The sequence below is a fragment of the Hibiscus syriacus genome, unplaced genomic scaffold, assembly GCF_006381635.1.
Source record: "Hibiscus syriacus cultivar Baekdansim isolate YM2019G1 unplaced genomic scaffold, ASM638163v2 tig00110152_pilon, whole genome shotgun sequence".
NCBI classification, from domain to species: Eukaryota; Viridiplantae; Streptophyta; class Magnoliopsida; order Malvales; family Malvaceae; genus Hibiscus; species Hibiscus syriacus.
Genome location: NW_024062604.1, coordinates 392,195 through 411,678, shown reverse-complemented (window position 1 = coordinate 411,678; position 19,484 = coordinate 392,195). Strand labels below are relative to the sequence as shown.

General features: G+C 33.5%; 1 pseudogene; it reads left to right on the top strand.

The window, feature by feature from the left end:
- The first annotated feature begins 798 nt into the window (after positions 1–798).
- LOC120215696 lies at positions 799–18,451 on the top strand (annotated as a pseudogene).
- Positions 18,452–19,484: the final 1,033 nt, after the last annotated feature.

Here is a 19,484-nt window from a genome sequence, read left to right as displayed (position 1 = left end):
TCAGTATATCTATAGAGGGACACTCCGATATGCCATGGCATTTCTTGGGAACTACATTTAAATAAATGGCAGCCACAACATATGAGTGAATGAAAGTACTCACGAGATGACTCTACCTGACTAGCTTGAGGGTGGAAGTTATGCTCCCTTTCACCTAGAGTGTGGGATGGTAGGTGTAATGGGCTGACTCCCCTCATAGCAGTAAAAAAACAATGTGGGAGTAAACTTGTAAATGTCATGGCAAAATAAGATAGCTTGCTTAGAAATTTTCTAGATTTGTTAAGCATGGATTTGATACAATCACACACATACACTCACATAAAGGATCTTGCCCTAGGGGAGAGTACTTGATTTCTCAAACTAGTATAGCATGTTGAAGCCAACTGTGTAAGGGATGAAATTCTATCCAATATGACTAGCTTGAAACTGAACTTGCCATGGTATTTTTGTTTTGCTTAATAATATCAATTGCTTGAGGAAAAGAAATAGCTTAAGTTTGGGGGTATGATAACTCCTACAAATTTCATATTTATGGCCTTTTTACTTAAGTTATTGACTGTCTAAGAGCTTATATACGATCATATAGATGTATTTAGGAGCGTATAGTTGCACGTGGTGGAAATATATTTTGTCACGGTATTTTATTTTGTAAACGATGTTGCGTTATGGGGAAGGTGCTTTGTTTGATGATGTGCAAGATTTGGGAGCAAGGATAAGCAAAAGGAAATTGTCGTGACATGATGAGACTGTTGAGCATAATGCAAATGCCAAATCGGAAGGCATTTTGGAAGCAAAAATATGAAAGATGGTATTTTCAAGAGCCAGTTGTCCTTGTCTTCACATGCCCTCAACCACCAGTCACCCGAGATGAGACATCTACCACCTGGGTCGTCTGATTATGTCGAGACAATGCCCAGCTGCAAGCTGTTCCTGTCTAGTCCAAGCCCAGCTGTCCTGGAAGGGACCACCGCCACAGTTGCTCACCCCTCACGTGAAAGAAACCATCTTAGGGGTATCCTATGAATTTTAACATAAAACCCTAGGTTTATTCACCACTATAAATAGGAGATGAAGCCACTAGATTAATAGACTTGATTTTTGAGAAAAGGGTAAAGAGACGGCTAGAAGAAAAAGGTTTCTTCTTTTTCCATCAATCACTTTTGACGTGGCATTCCTCCATTAGAAATCTAGAGGGAGTGGTGAGCTAGGCGTCCGAGAGAGTTAACGAGCTAAGGAAGTTCGTAGTTATCGAGGGGAGCTACGGTAGCGCGCGTCGAAGTCTTTTCCTTTGTTCCTTTATTGTTTACTTTCATTTAACTTATTTGGGCTATATGGAACGAATTAATTTCATGCCTTGTTGCTTGGAATATTCGAACCCCACCATGAACTAGTCTTATTTGGTGGGAGTTCCTTATGGATATTTAAGTTTTAGTTTAATGGATGGTTTTTTTTTATATTGCTATCTGTTTTGTTTATGATGTTTAATGCCTTAAGGTTGTAGGAGCAATGAGAGTAGCAATTCCTTATGAGATTGCTTAGTGTTTGAGAGAATGACTAAGTAGCATGTCGTTAGTGTTTGAGAGAAACTAGGGAGGATCCACATAAAAAAGGGGTTCTAGGTAGTAACTAGGCTTAATCCAACCTTAGACATAAGGCTGGAATTTCAATCAACTAAAAGGAGAAGTGCTTGATCGAGAGATTAGATGTTAGTGCTACCACTAAAAGGTATTGTCGTGACATATCTTGTTATCTGAACCTATATGATCCCTGCACTTGCTAATGCCAATAGGTTTGCATGGAATCTTGAACGTGTCGAGTTACTTGATTAGAGATAGCGTAGGGCACCATTAGTAAAATCTTTCAGGAAAATAAGGCATAGAAGTATGACCATCCTGAGAAGTTAGACTTAAGTTTCCTAAGTGACTCCTATCATTCATTCCCATAGTAGCTTGTTGTATGAGAATTATCAAGTAATTTTATTCAAGTCCAGTATTTAATTTTTGTTTTACCTTTACATTTTCATTTTATTGCACTAAACATAACTTAATTTGTCACGACATTTCCATCCATTTTTCCACGATATCTCCATTTCCTTCGACATCACACTGTCGTTCCATTCCCACCAACATTTATTTCATTTTGCCACAACATTCTTATTTGTACATACCATTACAAATAATACTTAGGTGAAATAGTAAATTGCTTTGACTGAATTTATAAATTTCCTCCAATCCCTGTGGATACGATACTCACTCATCATTGTATTACTTGTTCGATTGTGTATACTTGCACATATTTCGCGACCATATTTAGTAGTCATAATTTGCGGACACGCACCTTAGCAATGGAAGTTCACGGTAGAAGTGGAGAATAGAAGATAAATAGAATTCTCTAGGCCTTTCTTTTACTTTATTTTCTTCTTTTCTTTTTTTCTCACATGATATATAACATTAAAAATGAATTTTAAATTTATTTCATGCCAAAAGACCAATTTTCCCTTCCATCATTCAATCTTAAATAATATATCCTAAAGAAAAATTTCCAAATCAATCCATGAACATTTCAATTTATCAAAATCAAACCATTAAATTTTGAATTCTTACACTTTAATCACTGACCTGATGTTTTGTGTATTACATCTCTCTAAGGAAACTGACGAAGACCCTCACTGGCCACTGTACGCCACCTCCGGAAACTGCCTATGCTTATGTTAACAACTGCATTTTGAATCTGTAAAGGCCTATAAAAGAAATAGAATAAAATAATAATTGTAATAATAATAATTGAAATAATACTAAAACCTGGGCAAAACAGGTGTCTACAGCTGCCCCTCTCTGCCCATGCTTATGTTAACAAGAATAGGGAAAAGATAAAAAGACAACGCGTTTTTTCCAGTTCCATCTTGATGTCTTAAGTGAAACTGACAGATGACCCGAAGGGTTTAATCATCATGCTTGAAAGATTATTGATGGCCCGAAGGATTTACTAAGTAAGAAACTTTGGAAATCACTTTCTTACTTTTCAAAAAAATATGAAAACATCATTCTTGAAAAGGCTTATAGATGACCCGAAGGATTTAATCATCATGCTTGAAAAACTTACTGATGGCCCGAAGGACTTACCAATTTTTGAAATAGTTTACTAGGTAAGAAACTTTGGAAATCATTTTCCTACTTTCCAAAAAATTCAATTTTTAGATTTCAATGAGAAACATTGGAAATCGTTTTCTCATTTTTCGAAAAACATGTGAAAACGTTCTGCCTGATGGTCTTATGAATGGCCCGAATGACTTATCATCTTACTCGAAAGGCTTATAGATGACCAGAATGATTTAATCAACATGCTCGAAAGACTTGCTGATGGCCCAAAGAACTTACCAATTTTGGAATATCTTACTATGTAAGAAACTTTGGAAATCATTTTCTTACTTTTAAAAAATTTCAATATTCAGATTTCAATGACAAACTTTGCAAATTGTTTTCTCATTTTTCAACAAACAAGTGAAAACATCCTGCCCCAAGGTCTTATGAATGGCCTGAAGGACTTATCATCTTACTCAAAATACTTATAGATGACCCGAAAGATTTAATCACCATGCTCAAAAGACTTACCGATGGCCCGAAAGACTTACAATTTTAGAAATAGCTTACTAGGTAAAAACTTTGGAAATCGTTTTCTTATTTTTCAAAAATTTCAATTTTCATATTTCATTTAGAAACTTTAGAAATTGTTTTCTCATTTTTTTGAAAATCATATAAAAACATCTTGCCCGAAGGTCTTACGGATGGCCCAAAGAACTTATCATCTTGCTCGAAAGGCTTATAGATTACCCGAAGGATTCAATCATCATGCTAAAAGACTTACTGATGAGCCGAAGGACTTACCAATTTAGAAATAGTTTACTAGGTAAGAAACTTTGGAAATCATTTTCTTACTTTTAAAATATTTCAATTTTCAATTTTAAATGAGAAACTTTAGAAATTGTTTTATCATTTTTCGAAAACCATGTGAAAACATCCTACCTGAAGGTTTTACAGATGGCCCGAAGGACTTATCATCTTGCTTGAAAGGCTTGTAGATGACCCGAAGAATTTAATCACCATGCTCGAAAGACTTATTGATGGCCCGAATGACTAAGTAAGAAACTTTGGAAATCATTTTCATACTTTTTAACTTATAAAAACAATTTAATGGCCGGATAACATGCCCTACTTCAAAGTAATGTTTCCTCTGTGAAATGGGCTCACTCTGTCTTCAGGTTCTGCCTCCCTAAATATGATTCCCTGTATTTGAGATTTGAATTCTAGCTTCCACTTGTTGGGATTTTGATATAATGTATCTTCTCTTTTCATTGAAAGATATGTAAAATCCAACGTTTATGCGTAAAATGTGAATGCAATGCAATGCATTTTCTTTTATCCAAATGATGTTCTCATTCATGCATAAATGTTGATTCAATTTTCCTTTGACTCCAAAGTGGGGAAATAGGTATTCTTCCACTTAATCACTCTTCTCTAATGTTTACCCAGATATTGGTGTAGCAACTCATAATTTTAAGCTGGTAATTTTGAAGAGCCATCGGATCATCTTATGTCTTTGCGTCTTCTTTGCCTCTCATATGAATTAAAGTCTTAGAAGAAATGTCTCATTTCTTGAATTCTTGCTACGGTCGGAAATATGATATTGATGCCCTTTTCAATCCTTGGATCAATTACGCTGTCAGAGTTGTTTTTCCAAGAATCTACCGTTAGTTGATGCTCAATTAATTTCCTTTACATTGTAAGATCTGCTCAAATTCATGGTCTGCCCCTGACACTTAAAGTTGTGAGACTCATTCTCAATGTCTTCTTGGTTTGAACTTTGTTATCTCAACATGATCTGGGTTTTTGGTCATGCCCCAAAGTGGGTATTTTCATGACTCATCATTATTTGGGTGCCAAAATTTCATCCTTGATTGGTCTCACTCTTGTGTTTCTGCTATGAGCTGGGATATGTGCCCCTTTCAAATATGGTGATCATCTACTTTTTTACAAGTTACCGACAATGTCACAAGGAAGTGTATAAGTTCTATCCTTCAATCTTTCTGATCTCTCAGTCTATTTGCTTCAAGATTGTGGAATGTTTCATTATTCTGGCATCGCTTATTCTCTTTCTCCAATAGAGGTAGAATAGGCCTCACCAGCTTCAAGGACTTTTTGCATTTTAGATTGTCCTATTTGAAAATGTTTTTTCCTTTCTTTTATTTTAGAAGTCAAAGAACAAAAAAATTTGTAAAGTATTACCCCTTAATTCAGGCTCACAATTGAATCAAAACATAAATATGGGTTCACAAAATATCAAAAGATCAATAACTCTTTTAATATTTTCAAAGTTATAGCTCTCTAACAAGTTTCAAAATTGATGGGTTAACTTCAGGTTGGATTCCTATTTTATAAGGTTTCATTCATCAAAGATGTCTTTTCTTTCTCAGTCTTTGTGAACATTATAACATGCCCCTCTTTCTTGGCTTGGTATTTTAATCAGATGCGGACAAAATAGCGCAACTAGCATAATCAATTACTAGACTTTATAGAACACTTATATTTCTATTCTCTAAAATCTTTCATTTGTTCAAGATTCATAGACATCTATAGCAGAGGTAGTGTAGGGACATCAATCTAAATATAAAATTCATGAGTGCTTGTGTGAGGTCGACTATAACAGGTGTTCCTTAACTCCCTTAGTCCATTTTACTGAAACATTATTATATAAATTTGATTTAATTTGTCATTGTTTGGCTAGCTAAATTCAGCTTTATTGTATATATATATATATATATATATATTACAATCACCTTTATTAGGCTAGCTGAAATGTTTATCTTATCACAAAGTCTTCAACTTTACAATCACAGTGGAGCAAACATTGAACTGCCAAGTAACCGACTAATGTCATGGTTTTATTCCAATTTATTCATAAAGATAGGGCTTTTGAGTTTCCTCTATAACCAATTGCTTTAGTGGAATAGATCAGCTTTACTGTATAATCTATAATAATAATAATTTATTAACCTTTTGAGTATTCAGATTTAGAATTTTTTAAGCTCATCGAGAAGAACCTGTTATAGTCTATTTGCCCTTAATGGTCAGAAAATACCATATTTAGAGTTTAGTTCCCAAAAAATGGCCTATACTAAATTCATCCACTCTACCATTGTATCTTTGAAGATTAGGATCATCACTGAACGTCCTCAACAGAAGTGTAGTCTAGTCATTTTTACAATGTCATACACAAGAGATGCCCTATGTTATCTGCTCCTGAGCATACCTGAATATCAAGCCTCTTGATTATTTCCTCATGAGAGGAGAAGGCTATATTGGTCCATGCAAGAGAAAGGTATGGTGTTCGGATGTATCTTTTAGGGTAAGGTCAAGGGTCCTTGTTTTATCAATTTCCAATCTTGTCAATTTTTCAAAGATCCATAATTTTAACCATTTAAAGAGTTTTCAATTCAGTTGATATTCAAAGAACTGCAATATTACAAATTTGATTTAATGCACATCATCTTTAAAGTAGCATAAGTTCATTTAAATATCCTTACAAAAAACTGAGAAATGACAAAAATATTCAAACAAGATGCTGCAAATGGAATAAAGTTTCATGATGGATAAAATGATTTCTTCCTAATTAGGATGCCCCATTAATCATCAATGCAATGGCACTTAACTCGATCGGATGCTACATATTATGCTTTGATGCCCTACTCAAGTTCGTCATCTACTGTTCCACCAATTCTTGTGTTAACATTCCATTTTCAACAAGCATTTCTATCTCCTTTAACAGTGACCTACAATTCCTCATAGAATACCTAGATGCCCACATATGGAAATCAAATACATTATCTTAACCATACCTATGGGCAGAAGAGTTTGGTGGCACTTTCATTGGCCTCGGTGTGAGTTATTGACCTTTAATCAAATTGGGGCACATATCTGAGATAGAGGTTTGGAACACCTTCAAAATATTTCTTGATCGTGGGGCTTTCTTTGGTCGTTTGAACGACTAGCTTCTCTTTTTCTTTTACGGTTGTGGGGGCTCTGAACATGACATTCATTTACATTATCAGCTTTCATTTCTTGGTCAGTTAGGCTTTTGGAAGTGACTTTTAAGTTTCCTTTGCTGATTGCATTTTCAATTAACTCCCCATCTGTCACAAGATCCTAAAAAGTCCTTTGCTGAGTTTGTCAGCATTAACCCGGAGAAAGGAGCTGTGAGAGAATCATGAAACGTATATGATATTTTTTTCTTCTAACATGGGAAGTTAAACTTGTGTGCCACCCCTTAAATCTTAGGGGATATTATTTAAAGCTTTGAGTAGCTTTCATCCTTATTCTTTGAAGATCTTGATGTTTTAGGGATAAGCCTTTAACATATTGATATTGTCCCAAAAAAACATCAACTAGATCAACCCACCTCTTGATCTACTCTCTGTTCAAATGGTTATAACATACTACATCTGGCCTAACAAGACTATCATGGAAATAATGAATTAGTATATTATCATCATTTATGTACCCTTTCATCTTTCTGCAAAACATTTTCAAATGGATTAGGGGACAACTGGTGTCATCATATTTCTCAAAATTAGGCACCCTAAATTCATGTGGGATGACCAAATCTGGGACCAAGCTAAGTTCTCTAGCTTCTAGTTCTTTGTAAGAGACATTAATAATTTTCATTGCTCCAATTGCTTCCTTCAATCGCTTGAATTTGTCTTCAAATTGTTCATGATTAATGAGGCTCTTCCCTAGGTTTGAGTTGGACGCTCCAGGGTAGGTTATCATTCTTAACGTATTAGTCTGATAACACTGATATCCTTTATCAGTTATTTTATCTTTATCAGCAGCCTTGGTTTCCATTACCTGTATCATTTGGTTTGATACATCTTGTAGAGAACTCGATGCTTGATTCCTCATATCTTGTTGTAACCCAGTCAACTGCTCTTGCAACCGATCTTGCTATCCTTCATGAGATGCTCCATTGTTTCTATTTGTTTGTTCATGATGATGAGGAAATAGTATAAATGAATGATCTTGGTATTACTGTCGCATAACCCTCAATAAATTATTTCCATATTTTCATAACTAATCCATGTAAAATGCTTAAAATAAACAAATGCAATGCAAATGCATGTATGAAAAAGGTGGCATTCCAGAATGACCATCTTAAAACAACTTTCATTGAACACAAAGGTTTTGGTACATCAAACAAACTTTACATATAAGTGATAGCTTTAACTCCTAACTTTTCTATTTCTCTCAAAATCCAAGTTAACTTACACTCATGTTCGGGTGTTAAGTTGTCAATCTGCTTCAAATCTCTTGCAAAACTAGCTAAATCAACCAATTTATGAGCCACGTCACTTGCTTGGGTAATAGCTTCTTTCATGACGTTGTCTTTTCCCTCAATCTTATGTGTCAATTCTCATAGCAGTAGACATTACTGTTCATTTTTCCTTGTAAGAAAGTCTTTATGGTTATAAAGTTCTCGTGCAATATCTACGTATTCATCTATAAGCCTCATTAATATCTTGTTCTTTGTTCTAGTGGCTTCTAGCTCATCATCATTCTCATTCTTGTGGCGTTGATATGAAACTTCCAAATTGGATATGGACATATTAAACATCTGATTTTCAGCTTGATATCTTCCCTAATCATTAACAATTGTATTGTGCCTTTTTTTTTTTTGCAATCTGTAAATCATATGAGAACTTCTTTACTTGACCTTCATGCACCTTGCAATTCTTTCTCCATTGTTCAACATCATTTTTCAGTTTAGTGAACCCTATTACTCTCTCCTCTAGGGTATTTCCTATACCAACATTCTTAAAGGCTTGACTAATCCTTTGAAAACCATCACGCATGGCCTCAATCTCTCTATTCAATTTATCATTTTCAATCCTCAAATAAAAAACTTGAACTTCGTACTTTAGTAAACAATCTTTCTCTTGGATGCGCCACTGATACCCTTACCTATGGACACTTTTGGCTCCATCCTAATAGGACAATAAGTTACCAGACTAGGTCAACCTTTTATCTCGAACTCCAATATGCCATGAACCAAAATATGTTGGACTCGATTCTTGATGGCAGTGCAATTTTCAATGGAATGTCCTTGAGCTCCGGCATGATATTCACAGCGAACATTGACGTTATACCAATTTGCATATGGAGGTTGCAAAGGTTTCACATAATGCGAGGCCACCTCTCGTGCTTCTAAAAAATTATACAACTCCTTATATAATATAGGGATAGAATCAAAATGAGAGACACCTCTCGGCTTGGATTGAACTGGAGTCTTCAGGTTTATTTCCCCTGATGTTGGGAGTATACTCTCAAATACCCACAAATTCTAATTGCATGGCTTTCTGCACTTCTACAGTTGTCACCATTTCCTTGGGGTCTCATGACAACTTGTTGATACAAATGGTGATTGTGCATGATTTCTCAGATTGGCTAGGATCAGCTTGTTCTAAAGTAGTCTCTTTTCTTTTGGCCAAAGCATCTATTATATCCATCATCTTGGACATTTGCTATTTAATATCTCTTATCTCCTTTTTGTCTTCGTCGGACATACAATCTTTGGGTGCATAGCTCTCCACTATTCTTGGATCTTTCTCAAGATTCCAATCCCTAAATGTGTTATAGTCTACTTGATCATGAAACCCTTTGTCCATCATGAAAACCTTTTACTATGATAACCACTCACAAATCAACACATTTTTATTATGTCATGATCATGAGATGCAAGAAAAAAGAAAAGCAACATAAGAGCAAGTTAGTACAAATAAGATAGCAATAACAGAAAAATAGATAAATTAATAAGCTAATGCAAAATAAGAATGCAAATACATAAGTTGTTAATTCCAAAAGCGACCACCATAGAACAATCTTCATCATACCATAAGTTCTCCTTATGCTAGACAGACGAGCTTCATTTGCTTCATTGATCTAGGCCTTTCTCATGATCAAATATTGTCTTCATAGTCATTGTTGGACTTCTTGAAGTGTTGATCCTCTTATCTTTGTTTTAATTCACCTATTGTGATTGTTGGATCTCTAGACCTCCATTTTCATGGGATTTGCCAAGAGGAAAGTGGCCTTGATATCTCATGAAGGATTTTCTCACTCTTGACTCAACTAGCATCTGACTATTTAATACCATCTCGATCTTCGTTCGTTTAATAGGAGCCTCTGATCAACTTTGAGATCTTCCCCTGTCGATCAACTTTGTTTGTAAGTCACCGCCCTTACGGATTTGACTACCTAGTTATGGAACTCTTGTATCGATATGAATACCTTCTAATTTGGTCAATCACTTTTGAATTAACACCTTGTTTGGTTACGATGTGAAAATGCAAATGAAAATATAAGGCAAATGAAAATATAAGACAAATAAAAATAATATAAAACAAAAGAAATTGTTAGTACCACTTAGCCAAAAAAAGAAGAAAAAATTTTATGAAAAGAAAAGATCCTACCCAACATGGTATCTACCCTGACATGCTTTTATAATTGTTCTACCAAGACATGTTTTCTATCCCCAGGCGTTGTTCAACATATATATCCTAACACCATGCCTTCTAGTTTGCATGCTTGTTTGAAAAAAATGAACCTAACCGCATGATCTCTAGTTTGCATACATTTATTCAGAAATTAAAATTACGCTACAAAAAATAAAATGCTCAAGAAGGCTTTTCCTTGTGTATTCTTCTTACGAGACTCTTAAGGTCTGGGTAAGGCTCTATCTAGATTCTAGGTTCATTATATGTTGGGTTCAGTTCTAAAGTAAGAGGTTATCGAATTGTCCTTGTTGGTTCCCCATTGGGCTATCAAACCCTCAATCCTGGCCCATCACAGGATTTCGGATCGAGTTCAATTAGAGGGGACACACCTCCTTATGTCCATACGGAGGTGAAAACCATCATGAGGACCATAAGGTGTGAGCCCCAGGAGAGATCTACTATCTCGTATAGAGGTGAAAACCACACGAGGGAGTAGTTTCTCACTCTTACTTAAAAGAGACGGAGCGGGGTTTTGAAAATGTTATGTAAATGAAACTGTGCAATGTGTGTGGAAAAGCGAGAACAAAACGAAACAGAAATCTCAAAATCTTGAACATTTATTTAATCTGAAAATACTAACAAACAAATTAGTACAACTATTTAGTGGTTGAACAAATTATAAACATAAAATTTATTTACAACAAACAAGGGATCAAAAATCAAATTAGAACAAACTTGTAATTTTCATTTGCGAATACAAATAATTAATTGACTATCGTCATGACTCTCTAAAAAAACTCCCAGCGGAGTTGCCAAGCTGTCGAAATGATTTTTGAAATGGCCTTGTTTCGAATGATTTAGTTACCTGTTAACGATAAAACGTGATTCAATGAGTTCCACCAATCTTTGATTAGGGTGTGATTGGGCACCCAAAAAGTATTTGTCATTTTAATAAAAATATTAATCTTAATTAAAACAACAAATTTTTGATCTGCATTACCAAAATTTGAGTTCGGGAGTCGGTTACGTGTAAGGAAGGATTTAAATTGGTACTAGTCAATTAATTAGTTTTCTCTGCAATGAAACTTAAGAATTTGAGTATAGTTTAATTTAATATCTCATACTCATAATATTCTTTGAATTTTAGGAAAAAACATAATAATATTTAATTATTTCCTATCGAGAAGAATCGACCGCTCATACCTTAAACTAGTTGATTCTTACTCCAATCGAAATAAAGAAATATTACAATTCCATTCTAAAGTTCATTATTGATTCAAAATAACAACACAAAATAATTCTAAGAGAGAAAACGATAATATCTAATTATTTCCAATCAAGAATAAATGACCTCTCTTGCGTTAAAACAGTAATTTATTACTCCAACCGAAATGAGGAGATATCAGTATTTCGTCTTACAAATCAATACTGATTTGAGAGAAAACGATAATATCTAATGATTTCCAATCAAGAATAAATGACCTCTCATGCCTTAAAGCAACCATTTATTACTCCAACCGAAATGAAAATATATTACCATTTCGTCTTAAAAATCAATACTTATTCAAGAGAAAAATGATAAAATCTAATGATTTCCAATCGAGAATAATTGATCTCTCATGCCTTAAAGCATTCATTTATTACTCCAACCACAATGAAAAGATATTACTATTTTCAATATCAATTCGAGTGTTACTATTTTGAAAACCCATTGAAAAACACATGCAAAAATAAGACAAACTAAAAGCATACATCAAGTAAGTACAATTAATTATTTATTTTACCAACCTTTAATGAGAATGAGGATGTTCAATTATTTAAATACATCGAGACGAGACCTTAGATTCGATCTAACAGTATTTTCTCGATGAACTTAATTAAAAGAACATGATCTTTTTCTCGGTCCCAAATTTTAAGCTGGATTCAATTTAATTTGTGTCACTTAATGGGATAGACTTTTATTTTAAAATTACCAAAAGTAACTTTCTTATACGTTAAGACAGTCACTTTGCGACAATCTTAAAATGAATGAATACTACCCTTAGTCAAATTACTTCGATCGAATTGAGAAATGCTTATGAGGATACCACATTAATTAAAAGATGGCATATACCTAAATTTATATGTACGAGTGAATTACATGTAATTTATAAACATGTCAAAGAACTAACAATATCTAAATATGGCAAAGAAAATATACATATACATAATTATCTTAATGAAACATATAATGAATAAATAATGGATAAATAGTACACGTATGGGACATTATTAACTAAAATACCTACATAGGTATGCGTGACTTTATGCTTGTATATATATATGCTTCATGAGACAAAAGTGAAGAACTTGAATGTAATAAAAAATGGCAGGCCAAATTATAAATGATAGAAACTTAAATGAAATATACAAATGAAAATAATAAGAATGGTAACTTTGGAGGCTAAACAACAAAAACAACAAGGTTCCTGACAACAAACACATATATCAGAAAATACAGGTACTGGAAATGTAATTAATCCATAAATATTAGGCAATACTAAAATGAAAATATTTAAAATAGCATGCATCCAACGTATAAAATACATAAAACAGAAGCAAACCAACATTCATGACTAAAATGAAACATGCATAAAATAATAAGGTGAAATCAGAAAAATAAAAACTAGAGTGATGACTAAATGCGTAAATACACCAAAACATACAATATTAAAATAGTGACTGAAATGTAACCCGCGTGAAATTTAAAGCCTGGAATCGAAAAATAAAACTTGTATTTAGTGACTAAAATGAAGATATTACAAACATTGGGTGGCCTGATGTACAATTATCCCATGCGTTGAAATCAGAAACCCCCTCCCATTGAAACGACATCATTTTGGGTCATCTATGTAACCCCCTTTTCAACCCTTTTTTCTTCTTTTTTTTTTTTCTCTCCTTTTCTCCCTTTGAGAGAGAAACTCTCACCTCTCTCTAAGGAATCTGACGAGGACCCTCACCAGCCACCGTGTGCCACCTCCAGCCACCGTGTGCCACCATCCTCTAGCGGCTTTTTGAACCCAAAAGTTATGGGTTGCTTTGTCTTAACGTCCCGAGTATGAATCCAGGGTCCGATTACCCCCAAAATGACCAGAATGACGTAGATTTAAGGAAACTCTTTTGGTTTCCTCGTTTTTCGCTGACCTTTCTTCGGTGAGTATTCTTCCTTCCTCTCACTTTTTTTTCTTTCCTATGTTGTTTTTTTTTCTTCCCCCAAAATCAAAATGTTTTCCTCTTTTTCTATTTTTTCTTCCATTTTTTCTTTCTGATTTTCTCTCTTTTTCAAAATCGAAAACCCCCACTGTATATTTCTTTTTTTCAAAAACCCCGAATACTCCCCTCTTTAGATCCTCTTTTTTTCTCTAACCGGTCTCCTTTTTTATCGCCTTTTTACGTTCTTGGGGAGGTCTTGTAGAAGCTATCATTACGAATTCGGTTGAATCACGGGTGAGGGTTGACAGGTAAGGAAAATGATTTCTTTTTGTTATTTTGTGGTTTATCTTTATGTTTTTTGTCTTATTATGTGTTTGGTGAATCATGCCAGAGAGATGATGACATTAACAGTTGAAACGGAGGTTGTCAGGTGGCCGGAACAACGACAGAAGCGACGGCGGGGCCGGGTTTGTGCTTGGACCAGTTGGGCTTCGGGTACTGGGACGGTTGGGTTGCTTGTAATTGGATTCGGGTCTGTTGAAAAGTCATGTAAAATAATAATAATAATAATAATAATACTAAAACCCGGACAAAACGAGTGTATATATATATATATTGGTTAATCTATGATATGTACAAGGTAATATTTGTTCAAAGAACGCTCTCAACTATTTTGACATTGAACGCTCATACCCCTAGTATTTTTTGTGCTCGAAGCCGAGACCTTAAGAAATAACAACAATTTCTTTACCATCAAAATCGCTTGTTTCAAGACTATATATTTTAGTTCATTACATGTAAATTTAATTCTCACATAAATTTTTATATTATAAAAAGTAAAAAATAAAAAATATAATTAAGCTTGTAGTGTGCTCATTATTATGTGTTGTAAAATATGAAAAGAAAATTAAATTTTATAGTTACTCTAATATCTAATATAGGGGTGTTTAATGAGTTGAACAGTTTGTCAGCAATTCAAACTCAACTCGATTAAAATTCGATAAAAGTTTAATTCGGGTTGACTCAACTTTAACTTGATCTCGATTCGAGACCTTAACGAGTTGAGTTGAGCAAAGTCCAACTCGACTCGATAAGTTTGCGAGCTGCTTATTAATTTACTAATAGATAATAAAAATTAATAATTACTAATTTATGAATTTTATAATAAATAATAAAATTACTAAATTATCAATTAATAATTATTATTACTGCACCTAAAACTCAAACTCTAATTATTATTTTAATGTATTTATATATTGTTATTTGTTACTTTGGAGTTTAAACTTACTTCATACACTCTTTTAATAATTTTCTGGATAAATATATTATTTTATGTTTATATTAAACTCTATATAGTATTATTAGATTTTACTTATAGTTAAAAAAATAAGGTAAAAATTTCAGTGAACTTAACGAGCAACGAGTTGAGCAATAAGTTTTTGTTAATGAACACGAGTGGAGCAAAATTTTAACGAGCTTAACGAGAAACGTTTCAAGTCGAATAACAAAACTTTTTAATGAGCACTAGTCGTACACTTCCCAACTCACGATTGACTCGCTCAATAAGCACCCATACTCTAATACAATGTTAATTTCACTGTAAATATGTTCAAGAAATCGTAATAGACTAATGTTAATGAGAGACAATCGAAGACTTTTTCAACGAAAATGTTCAAAAATTTTAATACTTATAAATAATTTTTAAAATTTTAGTTTTTTATATTTATAATTTATTATTTTATAACTTTTGATTTTTTTTCAATTTTATAATTCACTTATTTTTAGTGTTTTTAATATTTTTATGAATATTTTAATAATTTATTTTTTAGTTAAAAGATTAAATAAATCATCAAACTTTCAATTAAAATCAATATATCTTTAAAATCAGACAAAAGTCAATCATACCCTCAGCTAAAATATTAATTCAATAACTCTACTATGTCATCATTTACACATGAAATATCATATTAGTACATAGTACCACCACATTAACATAGTAGATCGTCACATTAGTATTGTTAACTTCATGTCAGCATAATAGACTATCATATTAGCATGATAGATTTTCACATCAACGTTGTTAACTATCATGTCAATACTATAACAATCAATGCTAGTTAATAATAAGATCGGGTAAAATTAAATGACTTTAATGGAATAGTTGATGCAATTAAAACCCAGAGGTGAAACTGTTGATTTCGGTTTATTTCAGGGGTAAAATATACCCTTAATCCCTTATTTTTATTATTTCATGGGTAAAATATACCCCTAATTCCTTATTTTTTATAATTCTATATACTTTAGAGGATTGTTTACATATTTTAAAAGAAATTTATATATCTATTTTCGTTTTTAAATAACTTTTTCAATAATTTAAAAAAATAGTTTTTTTAATAATTATTGTTAAAATTTTGTAAAACAAAATACTAAATTCATATTTTAACCAGTGTTTATGGGTTAAGTTAGAAATTAACCCCTTTTGTTAGCATAAGGGTTAAGAGTATCCAGCCGCAAAACGTCTATTGGAAAGTCTTCTGCCCAACTACCTTATTAAGATTCCTTTTCTTCTCATGTTGATGACTGGTTATGCAACAGTCTTGCTTTGTGTATTTAGTTTGATAGAAATTCCTATTCTCTTCTTTGATTTGGAAGCTGTGGAAACACATTGTTGACTAACAAAATACAAACAGCCATGGAGGATAATAATTGAAGTCATTATCATTTTCTCTCCTACATGATTATTTATAGTGCTCTGGGCTAGACTTTAGTATGGAATTATGATATCATTCATCCTGATTACTCGTTCCACAGTTGTCATGTGGTTGGTTCTAATTGATTTTTAGATTAATCTGAAATAAGTACGAACAAATTCAAACCACATCAAGGTCCTATGACTTCAAATTTTTCCAAATTCAAACCGATTGAACTCAAACAGAAAATAGTTTATCTTTAATTCGAGCAATTTTTCAACTACGAACAAAAAGCAGAACAACATAAATTAAATGGATTTATCGTGAAGTTAATGTAAACAGATGGCATGATAACATGATTGATCTCGACAAATTTCAGTTGATTTTTTATAATGACGTTCCCATGATCCTTTGCTAGTTCATAATCTTGTTGAAAATGACACCTTTGTCCCTATAGGATGACTATTGCCTATAAAACTCATGATCTGAGCCTCTCTTATATTAAAAAAAAAGAGCTGTTGATCCATGGCATATAGATATTTGGTCCTTATTCAATCTTCGTAGCTCGAATTTCTATAGCGAGTCGCAACCGTGTAGAACTCTCTCTATATAGTGGTGATCGAGAGTTTCTTGAAGGATTATCTGGGGATTGATTGTGTGGTCGGTAGAGCAATGAAGGTGTTTGGTGGATACTTCTTGGGCGTCATGGAAGACAAGAAAAAAAGCAATGATGCTTTGGAGACGATGACTAGAAGCCATGGTCAGATCTGGTTGGCATCAGTAGCTTTAAGGAATCACTTCAATATCATTTGTCTTCTCAATGTAAGTACTAAGTACGATCTTTTGACATTCTTGTACATTTTCGGTTAACCGTTGCTAGTTTAATGCATTTGGTGCAACAGGAAATTTACCTGGAAAGAAGAGCCCACAAGAGAAGCAGGCAACCACCGGCGGATGCATGTATATTTCAGGCTGTGCACGTGTACACTTTTGAATCCTAATTTCTTTATATTAGTTGTTCATTTTATCGAATGTGTTCACTCTTAAATTTAAATTTCTTTATATTAATTATTTATTTTATTGAATGTATCCACTAAAACTTTATTTGTGTATGTCTCATATGAAAATTTTTTATTATTAATACATATGTGTCCACTAAAAATTGCAACACGTACCGAGAGAGTAATTCATGAAACCTCTCATTTTCAACGATGGAAACTGGCTTTCAGCCCAACACCATTAGCCACACTTGCCATGTTCATGTGGCTCCCCTTTGGCTTCACCCTTTCAATCGTCCGAGTCATTACTGCCTTAATGCTCCCTCATAGGCTCTCCGTCCCTATATTAGCCTTCACCGTGTTCCGCCTCTCCTTTTCTTCCGATTCGTCGTGCGAAAACTTAAACATCAATCGGAAACCAAAGGCGGTGGGCTCTACGTTTGCAACCACAGAACACTGCTGGATCCACTCTGCCTTTCGTTTTCATTACAGAAGGATCTCACCACCGTTACTTACAGTTTAAGCAGGGTGTCGGAGCTGTTAGCGCCGATCAAAACCGTGAGACTAAGCAGGGATCGTGATCGAGATGGTAAGATGTTGAGAAAGCTATTAAAGCAAGGGGACCTAGTTGTGTGCCCCGAAGGAACCACGTGTAGGGAGCCTTATCTCTTGAGGTTCAGCCCTTTGTTTGCTGAGATGAGCGATTATATAATCCCGGATGCCATGGACAGCCACGTTAGCATGTTCTACGGCACGACAGCTGGTGGCTTGAAATGTTTGGACCCACTGTTCTTCACCATGAACCCACGTCCCAGCTACAAAGTACAGGTCCTAGCTGGTGTGTCCGGCCTGACGTCTTGTGACGATGATGGTGAAAGGTCGAGGTTTGATGTGGCTAACCATGTTCAGAGTGAGATTGGGAAAGCACTTGGTTTTGGTTGCACCAGGCTTACCAGAAGAGACAAGTACTTGATCTTGGTGGGTAATGAAGGAATTGTTAATAAACCCTAAGGAATTTATTAACTTGTTCCTTGCCATGTACCATTAATATCTATGTTCGTCTTGGACCTACTTTATATTTCATTGTAAGTTGTAGCATAAACATTTTTTTGTACTTACCATAAAAATAAGCATAATGTTTTGGTTGTATAATATCATACATTTGATTTACGCCTTTATTAAATCATTTTATTTTCCATTTTTTCTTAAATTAAAATAACATGAACAATACAATTTTCACACATATATACATAGGGTTAAGATTCACTTACACGATATAAAACTAATAAGTTTGCACCAATTTATAGCTATTAAATTTAAATAAATAAATGACTTAAATTTAATTAAAATTTATAACACATAAATAAATATTTCTTTAACTCGTAGTAAAAATATATATTTTTTCATTTTAAGGTTAGGGTTTGAGATTTAAGCTTTAGAGTTTAGGGTTTATGATTTAGGATTTAAGGTATGTGTTTTAGGGTTTAGGGTTTAGGGTTTAGAATTTTTTTATTTCTTTTATAAAGTTTGACTACTTGTTTTTCATATATTTAAGTTATGATCTTCTTACACCCAGTGTAAAACTAAGAGTTTTATACCTTTTAGAATCATTGAATGAGGAAAATCAAAGGCCGAGATTAACTCCATTTTTTTCCCAGTGAATATCTTCTCATTTCCTACCGTTAATCTCCATGTTTGATTTTCCTAATCCAACGGTCCTAAAAAGATGTAAAACTTTTAGTTTTACATTAGGTATAACTGGATCCTGATGTTTTATTAATATTCAAAAGAGAGTTTGGGACATCATAAAAAGACATAATGTCAAAAAAAACAGTTCTAATAACTGATTCAATAGTTATTTTCTTTTTTATTTGGAGTATTTTAGTCCTAACATTTCATTTTAGCAAAAAATACATCTAAGAATAGAAATCATTAGTTACAAAGTAGTTAATGCTTTAAAATAGGGACTTTTTTGTCCTATAATAAAACGCTAAGTATCAAAATGCTCTAAAATATATATAAACCAAAACATCATTTTTGATAAATAGTGAAGGATAATTT